The sequence below is a fragment of the Lathyrus oleraceus genome, chromosome 5 (genome assembly GCF_024323335.1).
Source record: "Lathyrus oleraceus cultivar Zhongwan6 chromosome 5, CAAS_Psat_ZW6_1.0, whole genome shotgun sequence".
In the NCBI taxonomy this organism is placed as follows: domain Eukaryota; kingdom Viridiplantae; phylum Streptophyta; class Magnoliopsida; order Fabales; family Fabaceae; genus Lathyrus; species Lathyrus oleraceus.
This window is the reverse complement of record NC_066583.1, coordinates 516,108,001-516,124,494: the sequence shown is the minus strand read 5'-3', so window position 1 is coordinate 516,124,494 and position 16,494 is coordinate 516,108,001. Positions and strand designations below refer to the sequence as shown.

Below are 16,494 nucleotides of genomic sequence, written 5' to 3'. Positions count from 1 at the left end.
ATCCATGACTTTAGGGTTATTATCATAAAAATTCTAGATCCTACAAGTGAGGGGATTGAGTAGTCTAATCTTAGAACTAACATGTCATAAGATGACTACCTTAGCTAGGTCATGCTTACATATTACCTTACATATCCATAAACCCATTTGGGTTTCCTATTCCAATCTCTATCTATAAGGAACCTTCTTGAACAAGGTGTCTCATATTCAACAATATCCTTAAACCTATATATGGGTTTTGAATCCATCATTATCCTAAACCCGCTTGGGTTTCCCTACATCCATCGTTATCCCTAAACCCATATATGGGTTCTCATACTTCTCATTATCCATATTTGTCACTATCCTAATGTGACTTCTGCGTACAAAAAAAAAAACTTTTAGCATACTTCAAAATAAAAAATATTTTTACATACCCATGCATTTTCATGTATTTGCATACATACACATTCATTTGCATACCTATTCCATCTTCACCGACCTTCCTCCAATGGTCATCTAGCTAGCAGACTTCCTGATACTCATGAATGAACTCGAAGGATGTCTCAAGAAACTATGAAGGGACTCAAGAGAGGCAAGCATCATTGAATAGATAAGGTAATCTCTCACCATGCTAGCCACATGCCTACCTAGAGCCTCAAATACAACAACCATGGATAATGCCTCTGCAACAAAGTTTGCAACAGTATCTACTTCAGCAGCAGTTCATGAGCCTCATAAAGCACAACAAAGGAAACTTAGAAGGAAGATGGATTCTATACCAATGTTTCATGACTTACTCATAAGTGCTCTAGTGAAGCTACAATCACTTGATCCTCATCCTCGGCCATATCCTCCCAGTTATGACAAGAACGCCTGGTGTGAACACAAAGTTCAAGACCTGATCGACAAACAGTTGGCTTTCAAAGAAAGAGTCTCATTGGTGAATGGTCACCCCTTACTTTTAAAAATTTCAAGACCTTCAAGAAGTGACCCCTAAAGTCGATGGATCAACAAGGAAGCTCACCCCTAGGATCATTAGACTTTTTTTATTTTCAACTGTAATTTCTTTTTTTGCTAAGTGTTGTTTGTATTTAAAAGTTTCACTCTTTGAGAAATAATTTTAATAAAACAAGCATGCACATTTTCGGAATCAATCCATTCAATTTCACTCATTCTTATGCCATCATAAAAATCATCAAAATAAAAATAAAAAAACAACGCCTTTTTGTTTCATTTTTCACCTATTAACAAACTTATGAGGAGATTGATGTAAAAATAATAATTGAATTCGTTGACTATGCTTTTAATAGTAAGACCTAGTTGACGATGTAAGGTATTGTTTCACTCCACAAACACTGGAGAAATAAGAAGATAATCCATAGTCAACCCCCTCGAGCCAAAAGTCGGTGTTTCTTTTTCTATTTATAAGAAACCCTTAATCTTAACCAGGGGCAGGGTATTTTTTTTCCAATTAATTAGTCAATGATGTATTATGATCTCAAGATAATCATTCCATATAATCACTTCAATAATAGGTTCAATCATACCTTGCATACATCATCCAACATCAAGGAAGCAGTGAAAATACAAAATCTCACAATAGCTAACATGGCAGTCACAACTTTCAAAAGAAAAAGCAAAATCACACAAAAGTTGTTCCAAAAAGAGCCCGCTAAGTAAAAAAAAACCAGAAATTTTTTGACTTAGGCAAAAGTTAGGGCATCATTTACAAAAAGGTTTGCTAAATCAAAAAACTAAAAAGGAGTTGACTTAGGCAAAAGTTAGGACATCCCGATGGGCCACAAATTCAAAAGAATTGGTCCATGCAAAAATATGGATTAAAAAGTAAAATTAAATAAAAAAACAGAAACAAACTTGCAAGTGAAAGTATGTGACTACCACCTCAGGAATCTCATCAGTGCTTGAATCATTACATCCACCTCCATCATTATCTATCAAAATTCTCTTGCAGACTAAATGTATTTGTTGAATTAATTGGATTTAGAAATGAAGATCATTAAGAAGAAGGGGCGGATCTTAATCAAAATTTGAGCCTTATAATCCTTTTGTTTCATAAACCATGAACCAATCCACGTTATAACCTTTAAAAGTCCTAATTGAAGTTAGGTTCACTATGAAAGCAGACTTAGCAAAATTTGCATTAAACTGACTCCGAATATTTGTTAAATCATCACTAACCACATTTTTGCATCTTCATTTGTGCCAACCTCATGGCTGAATATCATCTGTATACACCATATTCGTTTTCCATAACAATTTTCGATTTCAAAAATATGCATGAGCATGGCGTTTGAATTACTTTTCAAAAAGAATTTTTTTCTCATAAATCAACACTTAACACCAAGGAAATATCAACAATGGTCTGATCAGGGCATACCACGTCGAGACATTGTTGACTAGGGCCAAGTCACCTAAGGATACTTCCAATTAGGGGAAAATCTTTATAATCATGAGTAGATCATCTGAAGACCCTCCTTATAATCAAGGGCATAGTGAGGCCAATTACTCAAAAAGTAATCTAATTAGAGGCATACTTTTCGAAGATTCAAATACTGTGACAGTTCATCTCAAGGTTGTATCATAGCATGGTGGGATTTAAGTTCCTTTTCAGGAAAATCCTTCATAAAACTTACAAACAAGGGAAATACCCTCTAAGGCTCCATCAATCTGGGGCAGACCGCTGCAAGGCTTGATCAAAAGAAACTGCTTAAAAAAACAGTTTATCTGGGGAATATCATTCCCAAGGGTCGATTAGTCAAGGGTGAATCTCTCTAAAGCTAATATAATGGTAGGCCGTCTCAAGTACATGGTATGGTCAAGCTTATTCAAAATCCATATTGAGGCAAATATCTTCAAAGACCAAACAGACTGAGGCAAAGACATGATACTGCAAGGTCAAGCCTTCATCATACTTTTAAGCTGCACAAGCAGACTCTATCTTATATCACCAATCGTCAAGTTTAAAACGAGTATCGGGGAGTCATGTTGACGTAATACCCTACCGTTTTTTTGACAAATAGCCTTGTAATAAAAGCAACCTCTCTAAGCCTTGGCAATCCCCGACTCACCACTACATTAATCATGTCATTGTGCTCTAGCGTCAAACCATGCATATCATCTCATTCATCTAGCACACTCTCATAGTTTGAATCTAACATCTATAAAAGCCCAACCTCACTTGGTACCGCACAAAAGCCCAATCCTACTTGGCACCTCACAAAAAGCCCAATCCTACTTGGCACCTTGCAAAAGCCCAATCTTAATTGGCACCTCACAAAGCCCAATCTTACTTGGCACACTACAAAAAGCTCATCCTCACTTCCAAATCCCAACCTTCAAAATCCATTTCTGAAGGTCCTGCCTAAAATAAGCCCTATTATCCAAAGGATATATTATCCATGGACGAATCATCCATAACATCACATACATGCATCATGTAACGCGTAGCATATCTATGAAGGTGGAGCATTACGCCATAAAAACTCTAAACATGCATACATAACATAGATATGTAGCATAGGATGAGACTTAGGATTCATCATAAGAGTTTGGATCAATCCCCAGCTAAATCAGCGATAGATCTTTGTCCAAGCTTCTCCCTAACTATTTTCTCGTTGTACATCCGAGTGAGTCAGTCTTAGGGAGAATCCCCCAACAAGTATCTTTGGAACTCATTTCCCAAGCAGAAAATACTTGGCAATATTATCCTCAGTATGCCCTAATTCCCTCACCAAATCTTTGCAGGGATTTCTTAGTACTTTCCCAGTCACTTGCGCTCCTTAGGGAACCTCACCTGGAAGCCTATTACCCATAACACAATCATCTTATGTGACACCAATCTCCCCCGGTAGAAACATCGAGTTCTTCTATCAATCTCCTTTTTACTTCATTCTTCTTAGAAAACTTCCCAACAGAAGTTCTTGATCTAGTACCATTCGGAATAATATTCTCCTTCCTCTGAACTTATGCATAATACCTTTATCTCTCGAGTACTATAGTAGTGAGGGGTGATTTGAGAATCCCCACGGAATCCCAATTAGGAATCTCTCCCTAATTACACAAATACCTTAATACATTATTGTTTTTACTCCGATTCTTACACCGTTGTCATCCAATCACTCTGGTTCTTACATTGTTCTCATCCAGTCATTTCGGTTCTTAAACTGTTGACATCCAGTCACTTCGGTTCTTACATTATTGTCATCTAGTCATTTCGGTTCTTAAACCATTGACATCCAGTCACTCCGGTTCTTACATCGTTGACATCCAATCATTTTGGTTCTTACACTGTTGTCATACATTGACTTCGGTTCTTATACCGTTGGAACTCACCTAGGTTCTTATATCATGGTCACTACTTCAGTTCTTACACCGTTATTCCCGTCTTTTACACCATCGTTCACTTTGGTTCTTATACCGTTGGTTTTTATTTTACGGTTCTTACACCAATTTCCATTTCATTTTATGGTTTATACACTGTTTGTCATCTTGATTTACAGTTCTTATATCATTGTTATTTCTGTCGGTTCTTATACCGATGACAATTGAAGTCTAATCCCCAGCTATACCAGTATAATTCGCCAAGCATGAATGCTTATCGGCCTTCCCCAGTAAGTAACTTTTCCATATAGTCTTTTCAATAAAGGATTTCCCCAGCAAGCTCATTCAAAGTGAGTCTTCAAAAGAACATATCCAGTAAATCGGTCATCCTGTATGATTGTTATCAACTAGTGAGCATGTGTTCATCTCTCACATCTTCATCTTAGAAAACTATCCCATATATGGGATAATTTCCATCAGATACCAGGGTTTCATCAAACAACGACCATAGATCGTCAGAGCCCTACCAAAATCTCAAAATGATTGGATGATTGATCACACTGAATCACACCGCGTTTTTGACTCGGATTTCACATGTTTATTAGGTCTTTATTATCATTTTGCTTGTGTTATGCTCTCTTTTATGTTGTTTTCAGGTATTTAGCTCTTTCAGGACCTTTTTAGAAGAAACGAAGTAAAAAGACCAAAAAATTAGGGTTTTCGACAAATATTGTACTCATGGCGGGTTCTGCATGGCGGCCGCTATAGGAGAGGCCATGACAGATCAACCCTCAACCTAGGGGAAACTGCCACGATCCCATGAACTTCCCCATTTACTCACATGGTGGGCGCCATAGAAGGGTGGCGGGCGCCACCTTTGCATTTCACATTCCCACTAAAGAGAAGTTGAAGGGCATCCTGGTCTTTGCATGCTGCTGAATTCCTCTATAAATAGGTCGTTCTAGTTCATTTCCAAAACATTCAACTTAGTTTACAACACTAAGACTATATTATCATCTGTAAAAGCGGTAATCCGTCACATCGAGGGGTTATCGCACCTTAGTGAAATTGAGTTGGAGCACTTTGATTTTGCTGTCGTCTTTATTTTCAAAGTTAAAGGTCTATTTACTTCCTTGTACCAGATTTAAAGCCTCCGTTTGGAGCAGGTTCTAATTTAATCGCTTTTTTTTTACTTGCCATGCCTTAATTTATTTAATTCCTTGCCATGCTTTACTTTATTTAATTTTCTCGCCATGCTTTACTTTATTTAATTTTCTCACCATTATCTTTATTGCTCGTTTTAATTGTTTTACACGCTTCACTTGTTCTTCACACCTTACATTCTAAACTTCTTTTCATCATGTTCAATATCTTTGTATTTGTTTGTATTACCATGTCTGGCTAAACCTTTCAAAGGTTAGAATGCAAGGATCGCGGTTAAAGAGATGTTTCACATATTGCATTTGTAGAAATGCTTTAGGGGTTGTTTTGATTTTTAATTCGAGTTGTCTGAAACAAACTTGGTTAATTTTAACTACTCAAGGAATGCGAAAGCACACTGACTTAGTTAACTAGGAATTTTTATCACTTTAAGGAAAAACGATTTTTGAAACTGTTTTCGGACGCGTTGATAGATTTAAAATCAGGAAACTCCTTAGGTAAACTTTCCGAATCAAAATCACTTTTCAACTAAGCCTACGAGTCTTATTTCTTAAAAATAGGTTTACTACTTTAGCATTCTGCGCACCTTTTATAAATGACAATAAAAAGCCTTAATTTAAGGGTAAACTCGGTTCTGAATACGCGAAAGCGACAGTTCCTGTCAAATGGATTCTTTTCAAGAGTAGAAAATATTGCCCCATAAGTAGTTCTATTTAGACAATTGAAGCATCGTTTAACTGACGTGAAATACATTCAAGCCTATCTTTATCTATACTGTATATCATTTTCTTTATTTACTGTTATTTTACGACATCAGTATCTCATTTGTACCGCCTTAGATTAACATCGTAACAATAGTAATCGATAGATTGACGATTTGGTCTCTGTGGGATCGATATTCTTTTATATTACTCTGACGCGATTCGTGCACTTGGGAATACATCGATCAAGTTTTTGGCGCCGTTTCCGGGGACCAACTTTGTCAAATTTCGGACCCTGTTGTTACACCGTCTAGACTAAGGCATTATTAGCTGGTAAATGCGAAGAACCCGTAGTACCAGAAATTTAGTAGATCCTTTAGCGGAACCCAAACGTTACACTTGTACACGCCTCTTACTCATCAGAATTAAGAAAGTTATGGCCGAGAATCGCGACCGAAGACCTCTTAAGGAATTTTCCCAACCCTCTAACGAGGAACCTAGTTCTAGTATAGTAAACCCCCTCATTCCTGCCAACAATTTCGAACTAAAACCATCTTTACTGCAATTAGTGCAACAGAACCAATTCACGGGTCTCGCTATTGAGAACCCAAATCAACATTTAAAAGTCTTTATCCAACTGGAAGATACCTTTAAATCCAACGGTGCTTCACCTGATGTGATTCGTTTAAGATTATTTCCTTTCTCCCTCAGGGATAGAGCACGTCCGTGGTTAGATTCACTTCCAGCTAACTCAATAACTACCTGAGAAGACCTTAGGAGAGTATTCCTTGCTAGATATTTTACCCCTAGTAAGACTGTTATTCTTTGAAACCAAATAACTAGATTTACTCAAAACCAAGGAGAATCACTTTTTGAAGCTTGGGAGAGATACAAAGAGCTGTTAAAAGTCTGCCCACACCATGGCCTAGAACAATGGCTGATCGTTCATACCTTCTACAATGGACTCCATTATAACACAAAGATGAGCATCGACGCTACCGCTGGTGGCGCGTTGATGAACAAACCTTACCCTGAAGCTTGTTACCTAATTGAGGATATGGCCCAAAACCATTAACAATGGGTGTCATACCCCGATTTTGACCCTGAAATTTCTCCATTTTTTTTCTTTTATTTTTTGCATTTTTGCATACATTCGTCAGTATAAAATGGATTTTAATATCTTCACTTTTTTTATTTTTAATTTGGTTTTAATTTCAAATTAAATTTAATTCCAATTGTCAATTTAATCTTAATTATTTATTTTTACTAAGGATTAAAACTCTAATCGATTTTTTTTTTATTTCCAAATGAATGTTAGAGTCGATATCCAAGTAATTTTAAATGAATTATAGATTAATTGGTTTTTGATTTGGTTTTTTTTTTTTTTGCTGATTTGTTATTAGTAATTAAATTTCAAGCTAATGCTGGATTATTCCTAAAAAGTCCACATCCATTTTTATAATTAAAATTCAGAATCCAAAATCCATTTTCCATCCATGGTGCATTTCAAATCCAATAATACATACATACACTTCATAACATTTAGCTTCCAAACATATCCAATTTCATTTTCATACATACATTTTCATTGCATACCCATTTCCATTTCCAATTCATTACATTTGCAACACCATAATTTGTCATTCAGTTGCTATTCAAGTCATGTTATGAATCTTAAATCACAACTTAGTGATTCTACGAAGGATGAGGAAGATGTGAAGGCAATTGCTAGGTTATTTGCGGACATGGGTGATTCATATGTGGAATTAATCGCAACTGGTTCTGATTGAATCAATGTTAATAGTGCATGCATTGTTGGAAGTTGCTTCACATCCAGAATATGATATTGCTTCTATGACATTTAACTTTTGGCATAGTCTTCAGTTGACCTTAACTAGAAGGGAGTCCTATATATCATATGGTAATGAAGCATACATTGAAGCTGAGAGAAATAAGAGGCTACAGGTTTTTCGTCCTGCTTATGAATCACTTGTATCACTGGTTAGCTATCGGGTTCAGTATCCTGAAGATTATCAAGATCTTTCATATGAAGACCTTAGGGAATTTAAGCAAACTAAATATGTTGTTGCAGATGTATTAACAGATGCAGCATCGGTTCATAGTGGTGATGCCACACTTAAAATTCTGTACACAAAACTTCTTGAGGTTGTATCTGGCAATGGTAATAATGAAAAAAAACAAAAAAAATGGCTTCCAAGCTAACAGCATGCTTAGTGTGCTGGAATCTCAACAGCGGCTTCAACTGTAGTAACCACCTTGATAACACTCGCTTAACGCGTTCTCCGTTTCCACTTTCTTGCAAAATGCCACACCGTATTCTCAGTTCGCAGCAGAGAAGGCGGTATCACAAGAGAACTACATCGCAGCCTTCCATTGACGGAGCTTTCAAGCCGAATCATCGTCAAAACTCCGATCTTAACAAGCTTTCTTTTAATTCTAAAACGGATGATTCTCTGCACAATTTGAATAGCCCAATTCTGCTGCATGATACTAATTCCACACCATCGGCCTTGAATGTAAATGATGCTGAGCAGGTTGAACAATTTTCTGGTGGTCAACTTGATGAGGATTTGTTAACCATGATAAAAAAATGCAGAGACAAACATCTTTCTTTTAAATCAGGCTAGAGTCCGTGCACTTGAAGATCTTCAAAAGATTCTTGCCGAAAAGAAAGCGTTACAAGGGGAAATTAATGTCTTAGAGATGAGGTTGGCCGATCAATTGAATGCAGAAGTAGTTCTTGGTACGGTCCAAAACACACATGAAGCCTGCAAGAAAAAAAAAACAAAACAACATCAAATTGTGAGATGCGGCAATATCTTTTAAGAAAAATATGCAAAGTGGAACTGCTGATACTTTTCATTCCGAAATGGTGGAAGCCGAAACCAAAACGGCAAGCGAAGATTGGATTCAAAACAGCAAGCCACAGCAGCAGCAGGTACAGTAAGGCAAGAAGTTTTGGCTCACGATGCAGCAGACTCATGGGTGATTGGCCGCCAACTGTTGCAAGATTTATTTTGGTTAAGCATGCTATGACCTTTGATTTGCTTCACGTCTTGCATAGGTAGCATCTTGTACTGGCTGATGATTGATTATGGTATTTAAGATAAAGGACTTTGAGCTAAATGAATTTTATGATGAGGTTGTTCAAGTCATGGAAAATTTTACTGGTCAACTGTTCTGCAAATGAGACTGCCGTCTTGCCAGCAAGGGTTTTGCATCGTTGGGATTTCACTCACTATCATGTATCTCAACTGGCAAAGTCATATATAGAGTCTACACATGAACATCACATGATATGTGTCACTACCGTTAATCTCTTCCTTTCGTCAAAGGTCCCAGCCTTGCCCACATCTCAAAACAACCCTGCAACATTACAAACATTATTTCAACACAGTCCAATAGCAAACAGTCACATATTAACCAATACAATGCCGACATACACCAATTTCACTAACCATACATTTCCAGTAATACATAACTACAACATTATCAACCTAGCCAAAGCCTCTCAGATGCAGCCATCAAACCTGCAAGATGAATAACAGCATGGCCAACACAATCAATTTTCAGAAACCGTGGGATCGAGCTTGATCAGTTTTCTTTCGTCGCCGTGGTTAAAGCTTGTGGCCGAAGTTTAGAGGTTGGGTTTGGTAGAGGGATTCATGAGGTTGCAATGAAGCCATAGAAACGCCCTGCAGTAAAAAACACGTAAACACTCAGTAAAGCAGTAAAATTCCAAAGTTCCCAAATTGGAATTGGGACAAAAAGCGATTGGAAAAGCTTAAGTGCAGATTACCGTTTCGAAATCTATCATCAGATAGGAAAAGCACTTCTGAGCATCCGAAAAGTGCTTCTGAAAGCTTTCTCTTTTAGAACCTTGGAGCATCAATCTGAACCCTAATTTGAAGAGGATAAATAGGAGGGGATTCAGAGAGAAAAAAAAGAGGAATCGGAGGCGGAAAGGAGGAAAAGCAGCGAAAACTTAAAAAAACCCTAAATCTAAAAAGAGATCGAGAACAACGAACCTAACAGAGAGAGCTCATTGCAAGCTCGCTGCCACCACCGAGTCATATCCAAAGGTGAGCACCACTTCGTTTTCCCTCTGAATCTCTCTTTATTTGGCGTCCTTAGGTTTGAGAGGTTTGGGATGAGAGAAACGCGAACTGGAAGGGATTGAGAGAGTTGTTTGCGCCTGAGATAGGTTTGGGATGAGGGACTGGAAGCTTGAGAGGTGCGAGTGAGAGAATCTTTCGTGAAGAAGACGAACGACTTTGTTGTTTGTTTCACGCGTCTCTATCTCTGTTTTCTTTTATTTTCCAGAATAATCTTTAAAACCTATTTAAAAATCACTTACCTTTTGGTTCCCCTAGGTATTTCTTTTAATTCTGTTGGTATTAGTGTTGATTAACATTTTCCCACCCAACAGCCAGGCGGCTAGGGTTGCGTTTGGGATTCCCCATTTAGTTTAATTAATCATCCATTATTAGACCATCCTTTTTTATTTTAATTCATACTTTTAATTTACATTAGTTTGTATATTTAAGTTAGCAGTAAATTATCAGTCAGTTAGTAAGTGGTCTGGTGGAGAGGGGTTAATTCCATAGCCTTAGGTGGAGTGAGTTCGATACTCATGTGTAGCACTTTTTTTTAGTATTTCTTTTTCTTTAGTTTTTTTTGGTATTCCATTTTTCTTTTAGATTTTATTTTTATTATTTTATTGTCTTTTAGTATTTTGTTTCTTGTAATATTTTTTATGTTCATGTTTCTTTATTAATTTCATCATATATTCGACACCATTTTAAAATAATAAAAATAAATCACCTAATTCTCGATTCAACGTCGAGCCAATTTCCATACCCTTGTAAGTCGAGTGCTTTTAAGCATCGCCATCAACCTCACATGGCTTACTCTTGGGCCTTCTTACAATGAGCGTTTAAGCAATACCAACTTAATTTTCAATAATTTCAAACATTTGTACATTAATCATTTTTAATTTAATTTCAAACCTCGGTACTTTAATTGTTTTAATTTAATATCTAAATCATTTTCTTAATAAAAAGTGAAGAAAAAGGTTACCTGGATGGAATGTCCAGTCGTAATCCCGAATATTAGGCTCAAGCTGTAAGAGCTTGCAAGCCATAAATATTCGTCTTCTCTCTAATATTCAAATCATTTTCTAAATAAAATGCGAAGAAAAAGGTTACCTGGATTGAATGTCCAGTCGTAATCCCGAATATTAGGCTCAAGCTGTAAGAGCTTGCAAGCCGTTAATATTCGTCTTCTCTTTAACACTTTAATATTCAAAATCATTTTCTTAATAAGGTTGGAAGAAAAAAGATTACCTGGATGTAATATCCAGTCGTAATCCCGAATATTAGGCTCAAGCTGTAAGGGCTTGTAAGCCATAAATATTCGTCTTCTCTCCAAAACACATGTAAATATCTCAAACCATCTTCTTATTAAAGTTGGAAGAAAAAGATTACCTGGAGGGAATATCCAGTTGTAATCCCGAATATTAGGCTCAAGCTGTAAGAGCTTGTAAGTCATAAATATTCGTCTTCTCGCCAAAATATCCGTAAATACCCCAAATCACCTTCTAAATAAAACGTGAAGAAAAAGATTACCTGGATGGAATGTCCAGTCGTAATCCCGAATATTAGGCACAAGCTGTAAGAGCTTGCAAGCCATAAATATTCGTCTTCTCTCCAAAACACTCATAAATATTCGAATCATTTTCTTAGCAATATTGGAAAGAAACAGACTGCCTGGGTGGAATGTCCAGACGTAGTCCCGAGTATTAGACCCAAGCTGTAAGAGCTTGTAGGTCACAAGTACTCGTCTTTCAAACTTCAAAATACCTAATTCATACCTTAATACTTTTTCAATAAAGATGGAAATGGAACATGGTGTATACCATGCACTCCTGAGGCTAGGATTCGAGATGTATATCTCGCTCATCCAAGTTCTCGCCATCACTCAAAATACATCCAACCAATCAAACTCTTTTCTCGCCGCCGTGCGATTAATCAAAAACCTTTTTCATAAATGAAAGATATATGGTCTTAAGAGATACAAAACAATGTTTCGGCCACGATTGTTGAGTAGAGATAAATGACGCTTTTTCGAATGTAGATTTATAAATCCGTTCGATGTGTGGTATGCGTCCACTCCTCATCTGTTTTGGGTAAAACAATGTTTTCGTCGATTAATACAGTATAGCCTTCGCTAAAATCGACCAACAAACAAACATTTTTCTACCCAGAACTACGTAAGCCTTGATTTCTCTTTTGAGATACGTAGGAGCAGGATTTGTAAATCTTGTCAGGCCCACTAATAAAAAACTTAGGTTTAGTCCTTCGTTAAAAAAATCCAAAAACATTTCTTCTCTCTTCTACTCTTTCTTTCCCACCTAATAACTTGAAAAGCTTAACATTTCAAACTAATATTAACGCACACAACTGACCTAATGGTTCCCGTTGAGTACAACGGACGTGAGGGGTGCTAATACCTTCCCCTTGCGTAATCGACTCCCGAACCCTGATATTGGTTGCGATGACCATATCTTATCCTTTCTTTTATCTTGGGTTTTATTGATATTTCCCCTTTCCTTTTTAGGAATAAATAAAGTTCGGTGGCGACTCTGTTCAGTCCATCATTGCGAGCGTGCGATCGCGCTTCGCTTTGAAGTCGTATCCCCATTTTTTCGAGGTGCGACAATGGGGAACTGAACGAGCATCAGTAGAGAAAAAGGAAACCCAAGGTGGAATACATGAGATAAGTTCTATGGACATGATGCAAGCAAAAATGGACGCTTTAGCCCTTAAGGTCGAACATATTTCTATAAACTCTAACACCGCAGCGGTAGTTCACACAGAGTGTGAACTTTGTTGATCTAAAGGACACGAATGGCCGGAATGTAACCTTTTGAACGACCTGAACACCGACCAAGTGAATTACGCCCAAGGTAACCCATTTTCAAACACTTACAACCCTGAATGGAAGAATCACCCGAATTTTTCCTATAAAAACCAGAACCCTCTCCAAAATTATGCACCTCAAAGACCACAAGGTTTTCAAGCCCAAAAACCAAATCAACCTATGCAAGTTGTGCCCAAGAAGCCTAACCTTGAGAAGATCATGGGGAACTTTATATCATGCCAGACTCAGCAAAATAAAGAGTTCCTAAACCAGAACATTCACGTAAATGAACTGATAACGCAATTAGGGACTAAGGTTGATCAGATAATTACTCACAATAAGATGCTTGAAACCCAGATCTCACAGGTAGCACAAAACCAAGCCCCACAAACTACACCTGGAGAACAATTCCCTAGACAACCTCAACTCAACCCTCGAGGGCAAGCTAACGCTATCACATTACGAAGTGGGACCGCTTACGAAGGGCCTCATAACCCAGTAATGAGTGAGTCCAAAGCTTCTAAACAAAAAAAATATACCTGCCAACCAAGAAGAGGAACCGGTGGAACCCGAAAAACAAACCGACCAAGAAGGAGAAGTCAAGGATAAAACTTACAAACCACCACCCTCGTACAAACCACCAATCCTATATCCGCAAAGACTTAAACAAACCAAAATCAATAACCAATACCAAAAGTTTATAAAAGTGATATAGAAGCTTCATGTTGAGATTCCTTTCACCGAAGCCATCACCCAAATTCCATCTTACGCCAAATTTCTCAAAGACATCTTAACCAACAAGCGTAGGCTTGACGATCCCAAACCCTTGGAATGAAACTTTATTTCTGAGAATAAACTTGCTAAGAAGGAGAAATAACCTGGGAGTTTTTCTATACCTTGCATTCTAGGGAGTCATGTGATCGACAAAGCTTTCCTAGACTTAGGCGCTGGTGTGAGTTTAATGCCCTTAGCTGTGTGTAAAAGGTTAAACTTAGGAGAATTACAACCAACTAAGATGTCCCTCCAATTAGCCGATAGATCTGTTAAGTATCCTGTAGGCATATTAGAAGACATCCCCGTTAGGATCGATCAACTCTATATCCCGACAGACTTCGTGGTCATGGATATCAAGGAAGACGACGATATCCCTATCCTTTTAGGTAGACCATTTTTATCAACAGTCGGAGCTATAATAGATGTTAAAAGAGGAAAATTAACTTTCGAAGTAGGAGATGAAAAGATAGAGTTTATTCTTTCAAAGTTCCTGATGGCACCAATCATAGGAGACACATGTTACACGATTGATATCATAGATGAATGCATAAGGGAATTTGATCAAGAAGAACCTATGATTGAACCATTTTCAAACACGAATGAAAAGGATGATGAGCTAAAGGAAACAAAACCTCACACTAACGAACGTTTGGCCCTTACTCCAGACCTTTCACCAAACTCTCAAAAACCAGCTCAAGAACTTAAGGAATTGCCCAAGAAACTAAGATACGAGTTTTTGGATAAAGAAATGAACCGCCCAGTAATAGTTAGTGACACCTTAAACCAAGATGAGACAAACCAACTCTTGAATGTTTTACGAAGATACTCCTCTGCCTTAGGATACAACATCTCTGATTTAAAAGGTATAAGCCCATCCATGTGTATGCACAGGATATCGCTAGAGGAGGATTCAAAACTTTCTACAGAACATCAGAGAAGAATCAACCCTGTAATGAGTGAGGTGGTAAAGAAGGAAGTCCTTAAACTACTAGAAGCTGGTATAATCTATGAGATCTCCGACAGTAAATGGGTAAGTCTTGTACATGTGGTACCCAAAAAAGGAGTCATCATAGTCGTACATAACGAGAAGGGCGAGCATGTAGCTAAACGTATAGAAGGCGGATGGCGTATGTGCATAGACTATAGGAAACTCAATAAGGCAACTAGGAAAGACCATTTCCCCCTTCCATTCATAGATCAAATGCTTGAGTGTCTTGCCAGACACTCTTACGTTTGTTATCTGGATGGATATTCTGGATTTTTCCAAATACCCATATGTTAGACTATGGCACGGATCTAGAAGGGGGGGTTGAATAGATCCCAATTAAAAACTTGAGTCGGCGCTACCAATTTGAAAGAAAATTGGTTTTGAAATTTTGTTTTAAATGCGGAAGCGGCTGAGGAAAATTTTAGTCTAAAACGAACCGTTATTGGAAAACCGGATATGCGTTAAGCTAATGGATTAGAGATAAAAAGGAATCCAAATTACTACACTATTTGCACACTCAATTGATATATTTCACTAACTAGCAAGCCTAGTTCCAATGATCCAAAATACCAAATAAAACTGAATGTAAACTTAAGACAACTTTGGCTTATGCAAATTCACAAACACTTGGTGTGCATACACTCCAAGAGATATTTGAGTTGAGTAATTAATTCAAATTTATCTAGTACAATACACTATTGTACTTTGTATTCAAACAACAGTTTTAATCTCTTACTCAACTTATATCAACGTTTGGTAAAATTGCTTAAACTAAAATCACTTAATTTTTAAGCTGAAAAACAGATTATGCAGAAAATTAAAGAAGACAGAGATTTGATGAGGCAGTTCCCCCGCCGTCCTCGCTTCGAGGTACGTCTGCCCTCAATTCTAAAAATAGAATTGAGACGATTAATTAGATATCACCTGTGAAATTTAATCGTTTATACAAGAATTGCAAAGCATGTAAACAACAGAACTTCCAATGTGTTGAATGATGCTTCCTATCCTTGCTCCTTGATTCAAGATGAATCAAGACCTTCGATCGTTGATGCTAGACCTCCGATTCCAGCCCCTTTGTTGAAGAATCTTCCGTTCTTCAAACCCTCGGCCCGACTGATCTCAAACACAACGAGTCGAACCCGAATCCTTCAATTCAATGCCACCGAATCCGCTACTAGACTGATGAAGACTTCCTCTTCTCAATCACCTTCGCTCGGCTGAATATTGATGAAGCGATTCGTGCAAAAACCCCCAAACACAAACCCGTATTGGAGGACAAAACCCTAATGGTTTTATTCAAGAAAGAACCTGCCACAAGCTTCAACCCGAACTGGATTCTTCGATCACAGCTTCGAACCTTATCACCTTTACTCGATCACGAACCACATCAAACGTAATTGTTTGCAGATGATGAGTTGTGAAATGTTGAAGATGAAGATGATGAGTCTTGGACACCTTTTTCACTCTTTCTTGTTTCCTTGAACACTTGAACTCAATTTGGCAAATGTTAGTTGATACAAGTGTTTTGACTTGTATATATAGTAACTGACAAAACCAATCAAACATAACAGAATTTCAAACAGTGGAAATAACTCAGAAAACTGA

The 16,494-nt window shown here is 37.5% G+C and overlaps 1 non-coding gene across 1 annotated transcript; it reads right to left on the bottom strand.

Annotated features, from left to right (window-relative positions):
- Positions 1 to 7,005: 7,005 nt before the first annotated feature.
- On the bottom strand, positions 7,006 to 7,112 carry LOC127090091 (small nucleolar RNA R71). Its single transcript, XR_007791624.1, has one exon. It is a non-coding gene; the product is annotated as a small nucleolar RNA R71 (small nucleolar RNA).
- Between the last annotated feature and the right edge of the window lie 9,382 nt (positions 7,113 to 16,494).